This window comes from Panthera pardus, unplaced genomic scaffold (genome assembly GCF_024362965.1).
Source record: "Panthera pardus isolate Hobbes unplaced genomic scaffold, ASM2436296v1 HiC_scaffold_24, whole genome shotgun sequence".
Classification (NCBI taxonomy): Eukaryota; Metazoa; Chordata; class Mammalia; order Carnivora; family Felidae; genus Panthera; species Panthera pardus.
The window spans coordinates 64,846,183-64,859,593 of NW_026526810.1; the positions used below are offsets into that span (position 1 = coordinate 64,846,183).

The window sequence follows — 13,411 nt, forward strand, 5'->3', positions numbered from 1 at the left end:
TAAGATTCTTCTGAGTATTTTTCTCATCGCAAAAAGAAATTCCTTACATTTGGAAAGAAGGAGCTTGATTCTAGCAGTTTGGGAAAGAATTGAGGACGCAGATGGAGAAACTGATCGATTTAACACTTGGTGAAATAACAGAAAATCTTAAAGTTCCAAGATTAGTTGGTGACTGTAGTTTGAATGGAGCGGGTTTTAGGACTGCTTTTCCATCTGCTTGGACTCACTGGACAGAGCTGCAAAGTTGTGGAGGAGGCTGGCTGTCCTCGAGCCGAATGGTCCAGCAGCCAGGGGGTTGTGCTTCAGACAGTCAGTCTGGCTTGTGGTAAGGGGCTCTGCATCTGTTTGGGGGAAGGCTTTAGGAATCTTTCAGGAGTTTTTCCTGGCAAATGAGTATTCAGAATCTCTGAGAGCCTCTGCCTTTCTGGGCTCTTTGATGAGTGTGACTCCTATACCTCTTGAGTCATATTTTACATTGGTTTTCATCAGCTATTGGCTCTGCAGCTTTGATTAAAAGGAAAAAAAAAAAAAAAAAAAAAACCCCGCACGCTGTTAAGAGATATGAAGAAAAAATTCCAACCTCAGGGGAAATCTTGCTCTAAGGTATTTCCCTAATGAGATCTTCCCTCCCCAAATCCTCATTAGGTTATTTTGAGAGAGAGAGCAGGAAACCTTTCTCTTAGAGCTCAGGAAAGGGAGCTGTGGGGAATAACCTTGTCAGTATAGTTTTGAATGACCTCCAATTTCTTAGTGGTGTTATGAAGTCTCAGTTGATCAGCTCTCTCCCCCAAATATCCATCAGGGGACCCATGTCATGTCTTCTGGTTTCTGTTCCGATGTAATCTAATCAGTGAGGTCTCTCTTGATCCTCCCCACCTGTTTCCTGTTGTATTTTTCATTTGCTTATTTATTGTTTGTCTTCCTTCGCTAGAATGTAGGCTCCATGACAGGTGAGAGTTTTGCTCACTGTGCGATCCTTAACACTAGCACAGTGCCTGGTACATAGTAGGTTCTCAATGAATGCTTTTAAATGAATGAATAAGAGAGGTGCCTGGGTGGCTCAGTCGGTTAAGCCTCTGACTCTTGTTTTAGGCTCAGGCATGATCTCACAGTTCGTGGGTTCAAGTCCCACATTGGGCTCTGCTCTAACAGAGTGGAACCTGCTTGGGATTCTCTTTCTCTCTCTCTCTCTCTGTCTCTCTGTCTCTGTCTCTCTGTCTCTGCCCCCCACCCCTGCTTGTGCATGTGCTCTCTCTCAAAATAAATAAATAACTTAAAAAATGAAGGAGTAAGAGAAACTCCCACACGTATTAAATACTATGGACAGAGAAAAAAAGCCATGCTTTCAAACATGAATCTCAGATTTAAAGTTACCAAAAGTTGATTTGATATCAAATTGATTCTCACATGCAGGTGCAGGCATTGGCAGCATATGCCAGTGTGAATAACTTTGGATATTTATGTATTTATTTTATAAAAGTTAATGTTAATCTGAGTAATACTGGGCAACTGGCTAAATGTGAAGAAATGAAGCCTGGAGAGGGATATAAGCTTCAAGAGCCTTCACTGTAAAATGATGGGTCTGAACAGAGACGGAATGATTTCTAAGATTCTTTTTAGTTCTAAATTAATAGGGAAGAAAATGTTTAGTGCGTGTGTGTGTGTGTGTGTGTGCGCACACACGTGTGTATAAAGTTGCAATGTTACATCTGGCCACAAGATGACAGTATTATCTTTTCTTAAAAGAATATTTTTTGGGAGCTCATTTGGCTCAGGTCTTTGCCATTGTTTGTGAGTTTGAGCCCCGCGTCAGGCTCTGTGCTGACAGCTCAGTCTGGAGCCTGCTTCAGATTCTGTGTCTCCCTCTCTCTTTGCCCCTCCTCTGCTTGTACTCTGTGTCTCTCCCTCTAGAAAATAAATAAACATTTAAAAAATTTTTTTAAAAGAATGATTTTTTAAAAGATTATTTATTTATTTATTTACTAAGAGAGAGAGAGACAGAGAGACAGAGAGAGAGAAAGAGAGAAGGAAGGGTAGGGGCAGAGAGCAAGGGAGACAGAGGATCCAAAGCCCAAAGTGGGTGCCATGCTGAGAGCTGGGAGCCAGACACAGGACTCAAACTCAAAAGCCAAGAGATCACGACCTGGGCCCAAGTCAGAGGCCCAACTGACTAAGACACCCAGGTGCCCCTCACCACTTGCTTTTAATTCTAGCTTTCTAAAGTAAAGCAACTAAAGTTAATAGTTTCCTTTGTCTTTCTGTTTCTTTCTCTAGATTCATACATATGTACAGATGAACATATTGTATTTCTTGAGATTAAATAAAAATATCTGATTGCTGGTAGTAAAATTCTCCCATCTCTTCCACACTGCTACAAACACCACCATCACCATCCCTATTCCCCCCGCCTCCCCAAACACACACAATGTGCATAACCCATGTCTGATCACACCCCTGTTTCCATATTCTCCTGCCTTGGGAGAAGAGAAACTCTTATTATGGAGAAATGGACCACTTCTGCCTCTCCCTGTGTTATTCTTCCCACTTGTCATCTCTGTTCTTTACACACCATTCTACTGTTCAGTGTTCACAGAATCTCCTGGACTACAGCCTGTGGATTCACTAGTAGAAAACGTTCCCGCGAGGACACTGCTCTAAGGGAACCCTCAACTGCTCCTGCGGAAGCTGAAAGTCACCTGTCAAGAGAGGAGCTTCCCACCCTGGTGTTTCTTCTGGGTTTTGCATCCAGATTGGGTTTTCCTCCCTCAGCCCCAGGGAGGGCACGGACCTTCTGCCGCCGGTTCCAGCGGCTCAGGCACCGGGGATGCAGTGCCTGGCCCGGGGTGTCCCGCAGCAGATGTGGGGAGATTTCCTTCTTTATGTTTCCCTGACGGTGGGAAGTAAGGCTCGAGTCAGTAGCGAACTCTGCAGGGGGGTTTCAAAATAATTTTCTACCGGCTGGATGTTTGCCACCTCTGGTCTTTGTAATGAAGGAGTCTTTTCTGATCCACATTTTCCTGAAGTGGTGCTAACCGTCCCCGTATTACTACTGCTACCGTGGCTGCTGCTACCACTACGATCACTATCACTACCGTTGCCGCTTCACTGTCACTTGTGTCTGTCTAGGGAACTCCTCCAGCGGTGGCAGTGTTCTCCTTTTAAATAACGCTGTGGCTCCCAGGAGCGCTGCCCTGCCAAGGACCCGCGTGTTCTCACAGGCGCTGCGGGACAAGGCGTTCAGCAGCCCACGGAGGGGACGGCTCTGGAAGGAGCCTCGGTGCGGGCCAAGCGCACGAACCGGACGTCTGGTTTGGGCGGGCCGGATTGGTACCAGCAACGTGGCAGCGGAGCACCCACACGTGTGTCTGAAGTGTTCTGGATGGTTGGGAGAGGAGAGGTGGTTTTCCTTCGTTCCTTAGTCGCTCTGATGCATCCAGTTATCTCCTCCCGGGCCGAGCTGCAGAGGACAGACTCTGCCTCTGCCCTCTGTGCCGTGAGACAAGCGGTGGCTACGAGGCCTCTTCAGCTGCACCCAACTTCACAGGTGACCCTGGCAGTGAGAAACTGTATTTGCTGAGTGGATGCCTGCTGTGAGTTACCACTGGGGACTTTGGGAGTAGACTGCCTGGATTTGAATTTGCTTTTTTCTAGCTGGGTGGTCTTGAGTAAGTCACTTTCTCTTTGATTTAGTTTCCTCACTTATACAATGAGAATAGTAATAGTAATAGTCCCTGGCTCATGGGTTGTTGTGAGTTATAACTATGTATGTTTATCTCTATTTCTACCTACCTACCTACCTAGGTAACATGTAACTTACATACTCAGTGGTATATAAGTGTTAGCTATTTCACATCTTTTTGTTTTTGGTTTGAGAGAGAGAGCACGAAAGAGGGCCAGAGGGGAGAGAGAGAGAAGGAAAGAGAGAGAGAATCTTAAGCAGGCCCCACCCCCAGCACTGAGCCCGATGGGGCGCTCAATCCCATCACTGCGAGATCATGACCTGAGCCAAAATCAAGAGTCAGATGCTTAACCGACTGAGCCACCCAGGTGTCCCTAGGTATTTCACTTCTAATCCTGAACTTTCACTAAATGTTATGTGCCAGGGGTTCTGGGACTGGATCTCAGTGTTTCTCTCTTCTCTGGTTTGTGGAAGGTGAAATCCTGACAACTCTTGGTTGTGGATTAAAGGCTGCAAGATGGAGTTTGTATATGGGGTAGATTATTTGCTCAGGAGAGACCACTGTGGTCAATCTTTTTGGGGAGACCCTGAACTTTGGAAATCCAGATCCAAATGCTTCAAAATGAGATGTTAAATATTCTGATTGATTTTGCAAGGATATTACATGCTTTCCTGAGAAATTGATACAATCTTAATATACTTTAGGAGTTTATCAGGCAGGGTAGAAATGAGGTGTAGGGCTTTGCACTTGAATGCAGGGATATAATCACCCATAGAAGATGGGGGGAAAAGTAAGCATAGGCAATATGCTGCAATTCAAGGAGAGGAAAGAGAGCCAGTAGGGGATTCCTATGGCAAGGCATGGTCATTGGACATTAAGAATCATAAAAATCTTTAGTTAGTTTTAAGATTTTCCTTTCCTGCTTTGTAATTCCCTTGTATTGTCTTCAAATTTTCAATGAAGTTTGTTAAACATTATAGCCTGTTAGCTAGAGTAGAAAATAAATGATTATTGATGTAGCTTTGTCCCCACACACGATGAGGCTGACCAGAGCTCTGAGGCTCAGATTGTAGGTTATTTGGAAATCAAAAGTGAGGGCTGCTCCTAGTTAATATAAGATATAGTTAACCATGTATTATACAATTTGTTTGGAATCAAAGATTAAACAGAATTGTCTTTGGGTGAGGTAGAAGTGAGTTTTCATTGTGATTTTTAAAATTAACTTTTGAGGGGAACCTGGGAGACTCAGTCATTTAAGTATCTGACGCTTGATTTTGGCTCAGATCGTGATTCATGGTCATGAGATCAAGCCCCACATGGGGCTCTGTGCTGGGCATGGAATCTGCTTGAGATTCTCTCTCTCCCTCTCCTTCTGCCCCTCCCCTACTTGAATGCATGCACTCTCTACCCCACCCCCAATAAATATAATACATAAATAAAATGAACTTTTTTCTTTGTTTTCAATTACCTTTTTAATGTTTACTTATTTTTGAGAGAGAGGGGGAGACAGAGCATGAGTGGGAGAGGGGCAGAGAGTGGGAGAACAGAATCAGAAGCAGGCTCCAGGCTCTGAGCTGTCAGCACAGAGCCTGATGCAGGGCTGGAACTCATGAGCTGTAAGATCATGACCTGAGCCAAAGTCAGACACTTAACCAACTGAGCCACCCAGGTGCCCCTAAAATGAACTTTATAAAAAAATGCTTTTATTTTTGAGAGAAAGCATGAGTGGGGGAGGGCCAGAGAGAAAGAGGGGGACAGAGGATGTGAAGTGGGCTCCCTGATGATGTGGGGCTTGAACTCATGAACCATGAGATCATGATCTGAATCGAAGTCAGACACTCAACTGAGTCACCCAGGTGCCTAAAATGAACTTTTTTGAGATGGAATTTGGATGGACATAATCCTGTTGGAAAATAATCTGACATTACAAATCAAGGCCATTAATATGTTCATATTTCTTTTACCTGATAATTCCATTTGTGAGCTCTCATTTTAAAAAAGGCAAGCTAGAGGGGTGACTGAGTGGCTCAGTTGGCTAAGTGTCTGACTTTGGGTCAGGTCATGATCTCATGGTTCACGAGTTCGAGCCCGTGTTAGGCTCTGTGCTGACAGCTCAGAGCCTGGAGCCTGCTTTGGATTCTGTGTCTCCCTCTCTCTCTGTCCCTTCCCTGCTCCTGCTCCTCCAGCCCCTCTCCACTCCCCAGGGGTCAGGGAGTGGTACTGAAAGTCTCAAATCTTTAATTACAAAGTCGGTTTTTCTGGGGCACCTGGGTGGCTCAGTCAGTTAAGTGTCAGACTGGTTTTGGCTCAGGGCCCGATCTTAAGGGATTGAGCCTGGAGTCAGGCTCTGCACTGACGGTATGGAGTCTGCTTGGGATTCTTTCTCTCTTTCTCTCTCTGTCCCTCCCCAGCTCATGCTCTCTCTCTCTCTCTCTCTCTCTCTGTCTCAAAAATAAATAAATAAACTTTAAGAAACAAACAAACAAAAAAACCAAGGTTGGTTCTCCTGGCAACCAGCTCCCCTCTCCGGTGTTTTCAAAGGTATCTTAGTAACATAAAAAAGACACCTTTATCGTTCTCATCACTTAGGAAATTCCTAGGGTTTTTGGAGCTCTGTGCTTGGAAAGGGGATGAAGACCAAATATGTATTTCTTAATATAAATCACAATATTACAATTGACTTAAAAAATCAAGTTATAAACTTTTGTTACAGAGTCAAAGTGAGATTCCTAGTCATTTCAACTTGGCCAGATAAGAAACAATTTAAAAATCTTTAAATTTTTTTTTAATGTTTATTTATTTTTTGAGAGAGAGAGAGAGAGAGAGAGACAGAGTGCGAGCAGGGGAGGGGCAGAGAGAGAGAGAGGGAGACACAGAAGCCGAAGCAGGCTCCAGGCTCTGAGCTGTCAGCACAGAGCCAGACACGGGGCTCGAACCCACAAGCGGTGAGATCATGACCCAAGCTGAAGTCAGATGCTTAACTGACTGAGCCACCCAGGCACCCCACAATTTAAAAACCTTTAAAGACGTATTGAGAAAAACCAGGCATTAAAAAAAAAAATACAAAAAAACTTGTTTGTCATTACCCAAAAGATAGGGTAAAGGGCTTTAGGTAAAAATATTAAAAACCCCAAGCTGCACAGATAATGCAGATAGTTCTAGTTATCTAGTCCATGGACAAAAAAGCAAGCACTTACAGCATCAGCTCCAATATTTTATAAATTTCTTCTTCTGGAATTTTATATTCATTTCTTTTGGTTGGATGAGTAAACTAGATTTTGGCAGAGGTCCTAAGCTGGCTTTTACTCAGCCCTACCTTGCTCAGCCTCAGGAACAGATGAATTTCCAGCTGGTGGATCAACTGCTTTTGTCTCTTTGCCATGTTGTGGTTTAGGGTTTTCTGGGCATCTGAGGAGGTAACTGAAGTTGTGGTACCGACCCCGATATGGCTGCTGACCTTGGCTCTCATCTCCCTTTCGTTGCTGTCCTCACTAGGCTGTGTTTGGTGAAGAGAGGCCCTGAAGAATTATGGTCTATAGCTCTGATTCACATTCTGTCTCACTGGTCCACGTTGCTGTCCTGCACCCTGGTTGTCAGTATCCTCCATCACTTCCTGCACCAGAGCGTTGGAATCGTCCGGTCAAGGCCCATGGAATCTACACATATAGTAAGGTGACACCCATGGCCTGAGGTAGGGGTGGTGCTTCTGGGCCTGGACTTCGGGAGCACTCACCCATCCCTTGTTCTTTTTCCTACTCTCACTGTTCTGGTGATTCTGGTAATGGCCAAGCATCTGTAAATGGTTACAGTCTGCTGTGTGTTTACTGACTTTGCGATGATGGAACTCTGCCAGGGCCCGTGACATTTGTTGCCTCGGTATTCTTTTCTCCTCAACATCATCAAACTTCATAGTCTCTTCATCTCCTACACTGCAAAGGTAGATACATGTTGTATCACGTATCAGTACCTCATTCCTTTCTTATTACTGAATAATATTCCATTTTATGAACATACCGCATTTTGTTTAACCTTCTGTCAATTGATAGACATTTTAGTTGTTCTCACTTTTTGGATAGCATGAATGATGCTGCAATGAATATGTACAAATTTTTGTGTGGACATATGTTTTCAGTTCTCTTGGGTGTAGGAGTGGATCTGCTGGGTTATGATAGGTCTGTCTTTAACATTTTGAAGAGCTGCCGAATTATTTTCCAAAATGCCTGCATCATTTTATAGTCCTACCAATTATTATTGGGGGTTCTAATTTCTCCACATCCTTTGTGACACTTGTCATTTTCTGCCTCTTGACTATAGTCATCCTAGTGCATGTGAAGTGGTATCTTGTTGTGGCTTTGATTTGCATTTCCCCGAAGGATAATAATGTTGAAAAATTTTTCATGGGCTTATTGGCCATTTGTGTATCTTCTTTGGGAAAATGTCAGTTTAAATCCTTTGCCCATTCTCAGGTTGGTTATTTGTCTTTTTATCATTGAGTTGTAAGAGTTCTTTACATATTCTAGATATAAGGTAGACCGTTTACATTTAATGTGATTATTGATGGGGTTTGGTTTAAATCTACCGTTTTGCTATTTGTTTTCCAACCTAATTTTTCTTATGTTCTTTTTCTTTTTATCATTTAGATGAAGTGAGATTTTTTTAAATGGTTATTCATTTTTGAAAGACAGAGACAGAGAACAGGCAGGAGTGGGGTGGAGACAGAGGGGGACACAGAATCTGAAGCAGGCTCCAGGCTCTGAGTCGTCAGCACAGAGCCCAACACGGGGCTCGAACTCATGAACAGCGAGATCATGCCCTGAGCCGAAGTCAGATGCTTAACTGACTGAGCCACCTGGGTGCCCTGGATTAACTCAGTTTTTAAAAATATTTTATTTCATCTCTACTATTACATTATTAACTATACCACTTTATTTTACTGTTTCTCTAGCATTTAGAGAATACTCTTTAAAGCAGTATATTATAAAATAATATTATACCACTGCCTGTATAACATAAGAATCTTCCAAACTTCCATTTTCCTCCTCCCAGCCTTTTTTGTTATTATTTTTGTATATTTTATTTCTGCGTATTATAAATTCCACCATGCATTATTGTTTTTCCTTTAGGTAGTCAAAAATCTTTTAAGGAGATTTAAAAACTAGCTGGTTCCAAACATCTTGATATTTTTGCCTTACATAAAGAGGTTATCTTATGTGGATAATCTGTACAGAGCCGACTGTATTTTTTTGCTTTGACTTTTTTACTCAAGCAATAGAAAAGACAAATGAGGACGTGTTGAGTCAGTTATTTCTGGAAACTAAGTGAGTTCCAGACTGCATATTGGGTATTTTGGGAGCCCATGGATTGATACTAATTTATTTAGTATTCATGGGTGAGGTTCATTTGTCAGTGGACTTTGAATCTCTGATGTGTATTGCAATCATTAGTACGGTGGCTAAACAAACTGATGTCATACTAATTGCCAAAAGTTTGGCACTCTTCAACATTTGGAGGCTGCTGGTTTTATTGTCCACTTATTAAACTGCTAAATGAATGAGACTAATAACAAGAAATTCATTGAAATGGAAAACTTCTAATAGTTCCCCTGAGTATTCATTGATGGCAAGTTCAATTATAGTCATCCAATGAGCACTTCAAAATCCTATGTCTGACAGATAAAAATCCCAAAGCTTTCAAGCCTGAAATCCACCCTGTGTAAAATTTTGTGCTATAGGATTTTCCATCCTGGGCTTCTGTAACAGGGTATAAGAGGACAACTGAATAATGAGGAGGTTTTGGAGTAGGTGGTAAGTGTTTAATGTTAGTGGAAAATCTATTTCAAACAAGCAAGATAAGACTATGAATTAATGTTACTGATTATACGTTGAGGAATATTGCTTTGGTCTTTTTTTTTTTTATTTTTTTTTTTAACGTTTATTTATTTTTGAGACAGAGAGAGACAGAGCATGAACAGGGGAGGGGCAGAGAGAGAGGGAGACACAGAATCAGAAGCAGGCTCCCGGCTCTGAGCCATCAGCCCAGAGCCCGATGCAGGGCTCGAACTCACGGACCGTGAGATCGTGACCTGAGCTGAAGTCGGACGCTTAACTGACTGAGCCACCCAGGCGCCCCTGCTTTGGTCTTTTAAAGAGAGTCAGAGTTTCATAAAGTAAGTGGGTTGATTGATTTGGTTTGATGACCCTGAGTTTTCCTATCCTCTATCTGCCTCACCTTTGTAAAGTAATAATGACTATTGTTGTTTAGGTAAGATAGATGTTGAGGGAGGGAGAGAGAATATAATAAGATCTTCAGGAGAAGTTTATCTCCTGGGAGTGATAAAGGAATAATGGTCTTCCTATATATGTAACCTTTCCTAAACCTAAACCACATTCTCATCTTTAAGACAATTGCAAGGGAGGTCATTGTATTAGTCAGGGTTGTCCAGAAAAACATAACTAATAGGATATCTATCTATCTACCTACCTACCTATTTATCTATTGATCAATTGATCTATCATCTATGATCAAACTAAATTGTATGTATATATATAGAGAGAGAGGGAGAGAGAGAGAAAGAGATAGAATGAGAGAGAGACAGAGACAGAGATTTATTTTAAGGAATTGGCTCATGAGACTGTGGGACCTGGCAAATCTGAAGTGTGCATGGCAGATCAGCAGGCTGGAAAATGGCAGGCGTCAGTCTTGCAGTCTTGAGTCTGGAAGCAGAATTCCTTTTTCTGGGGATTTCAGTCTTTTCTTTAAAGGGTTTCCACTGATTGCATGAGGCACACCCAATTATGGAAGGTAATCTACTTAAAGTCTACTGATTTAAATGGTAACCACATTTGAAATACACCGTCTCAATAACATCTAGACCTGTATTTGATCATACAGTGGGTACCATGGTTTAGCCAAGTTGACATATAAAATTAACTATCACAATAATTAAAGGGATCAAATTAGTACCTATGTTCCAGATAACGAAAATAAAGTCAAGTGACCTGTGTAAGTGTACCCAGGATTATGATAGATCAGTTTGTTAAAGGAGTGAAAAAAAAGAGCAGAATTCTAATTTTTAAAACTATTATTAGTTTTCTTTCTTTTTCTTTCTTTCTTTCTTTCTTTCTTTCTTTCTTTCTTTCTTTCTTTCTTTCTTTCTTTCTTTCTTTCTTTCTTTCTCTTAGGCTTCATGAGGAACACGGGGCTTGAATTCATGATCGTGACATCAAGAGTCACATACTCTACTGACTGAGCCAACCAGGCACCCCAGAATTCAAATTTTTAGATATATTATTTCACAAAATAGGTCTTTACTCAATAATGCTTGTTAGTTCAGCAGGACAACAATAGAACCTAAGACTAACTGGTTTTGACTTGACACAACTCCACAGAAAATTTCTATTTTCTTTCTCCTGCCCCCCAGGTTTATTGAGGTGTAATTGACAGACAAGTAAAGATTACATACACTTGAAGTGACAATGTGATGATTTGATATATGTGTACATTGTGACATGAGTACCATGATCAAAACACTTATATTTTCCTGATAAAAAATTTTAAGCTTTAAATTCATATTAGCTTATATCTCATAAAGTATACAATTTATTTATATTAACAAAAAATAAGTACTTTCCTTCCATAAAACTGTTTGTTGAATGAAGGAATGGTTTTGAGTGGCAGATTTTGGAACCTGTTCAAATATAGTTCTAATGGTGCCCATGGTAGTTACTGATTAAAGTGGCAAGGTCAAGTAGGCTTAGTTCTACCATACTTGGTTAGAAGAAGGAAGAAGTATTGAAACGGACAAATGCAAAATTTACAGAGAAGGAAAGAGATTAAAAAAAAATCCAGAGACCAACATTAAAAGGGTGAGACCATTTAAACAGATAACCAGCTGCTAATGACCAAATCAGTTTGTTTTCTTTCTGTTTCATTTCAGAAGGGATTATGGAAGAAATGGAAGAAAGAACATTATAAGAGCCAGCCAAATCACCCCTGTGTAATTGGAGAGAATTGGTGAGTTTTACCACCTCTTTACTTGGTGTGGTATTTATACATCTAGTAGAAGGACTCTTAATTTATGAGAATTATTTTAATCTCTCTTCAGTCTCAGGACTCAGTATACTTTTTCATTGTGTTGCTTTCTACAAAGGCACCCTCCACACCACAAATACATACACCCTCCCAGGTTCCTCAAAATGTCTAGGATTATGACTTGTCACCTTTTAGATTTTGCCACAGCACCTGTTCTTTCTAGTCATCAAAAAGCCATTGGGATTGAGAGTGATTTAGACCATCACTTCCCTCTGCCTAGCACAGTGCCTGCTAGGCATTCACAAATGTTTGTGGAATGAATGTTGAATATGATACAATCTTCCAAAGAAAGAATGAGTCTCTTCTACTGGCAGATGGTCATTCAGTCTTTGCTTGTTTGTGTAAGCAACAGAGTCCTCATTACCACCAGAGAAAGCCTGTCTTTCTGGTGCTCTGAAAGTCAGCATACATATTAGATTTGGGCTGTTCTGGAGAAGAAATGGAAGAGTACAGCTGAAGCATGAGAGCTCTGCTCCCCTTCGGCTTCCCAATCCAGTGCCACTCACTGGGACGTAACTCTGTGTACAGATTGTGTAAACCTGTAACCTATGGGGGAAGCGCTGTTGAGTGCTTTCTCTGTATGCAGAGAAGACACCATTTGGTTCTCCACCTTTAAAAACCTCAGAGCAACTTTTTTTCTCAGAGGTTTATTTCCTGTTTTGGTTGGCAACCAAGTAGATAAGATCATAATATACTATGAAGAATCAAATCTTAAAAAAAAATAAATACTATGATAAACTCCAAAGAACAAAATCTTAAAAATAAAAACTAAGTACAATGTACTAAAAGAGATTTAGGAGTTAATCTACCTCAGCTCTCTAGAGGCAACTGCCGAGTAGTGGAAAAATCTAAGGGCAGGAGACTTGGGACAGAATTCTGATTCTGCCATGCGAAGGTAGGGCGAGCCATAAAATATCTTTGAAACTTAACCATATTCCATTTTATTAGAGAAATAAAGCTGTCATACTTCAGTGTGTTCCAAGAGCTTCTACCTTGTCTCTTCTTTAGGGTTTAAGCCCCTGGCATTCAGTTGACACAGCCAAGGAGTTCCCTCCTACAAGATCCCTCTAAGCAAGATTTTGGCAGCTCGGGGGCAACTGGGTCACTCAGTCAGTTAAGTGTCTAACTTCGGTTCAGGTCATGATCTCACGGTTCATGAGTTTGAGCCATGCATTGGGCTCTGTGCTGACAGTGCAGAGCCTGGAGCCTGCTTCGGATTCTGTGTCTCCCTCTTTCTCTCTGCCCCTCCCTGCTCATGCTCTTTCTATCAAAAATAAATTAACATTAAAAAAAAAAGATTTTGGTAGCTCAAGATCAAATCCATTTGAGGCTGAAATGGTGATGGTCTAGTAAGATGAAAACTCAGGTTCCTCTCAGTGAAAGGAGCCTTTTCTAAGCATGTCTTTGCCAAGGTCTGAGCCTGCAGTCCTGAAATAGCAGTCAGGTGGAAACAGAGAGAAAAGACTTGGGGTGTCTCTGAGGAAATGGCAGAGATGACGAAGCTGAAATTAAGGAGTTAGGAGGTAAAGGATTCAACTCTGCTGCTCATCACGTTGGATCCCCAGCAAATCACTATACTCTTCAGAGCAGTGATTTCAAAAAGGGGCAAGTTGTTACTGTCTACTTTGTGAAGCTGCTAT

The 13,411-nt window shown here is 41.6% G+C and overlaps 1 pseudogene; it reads right to left on the minus strand.

Annotated features, from left to right (window-relative positions):
- Positions 1–6,982: 6,982 nt before the first annotated feature.
- LOC109255645 (Y-box-binding protein 1-like) lies at positions 6,983–7,998 on the minus strand (annotated as a pseudogene).
- Positions 7,999–13,411: the final 5,413 nt, after the last annotated feature.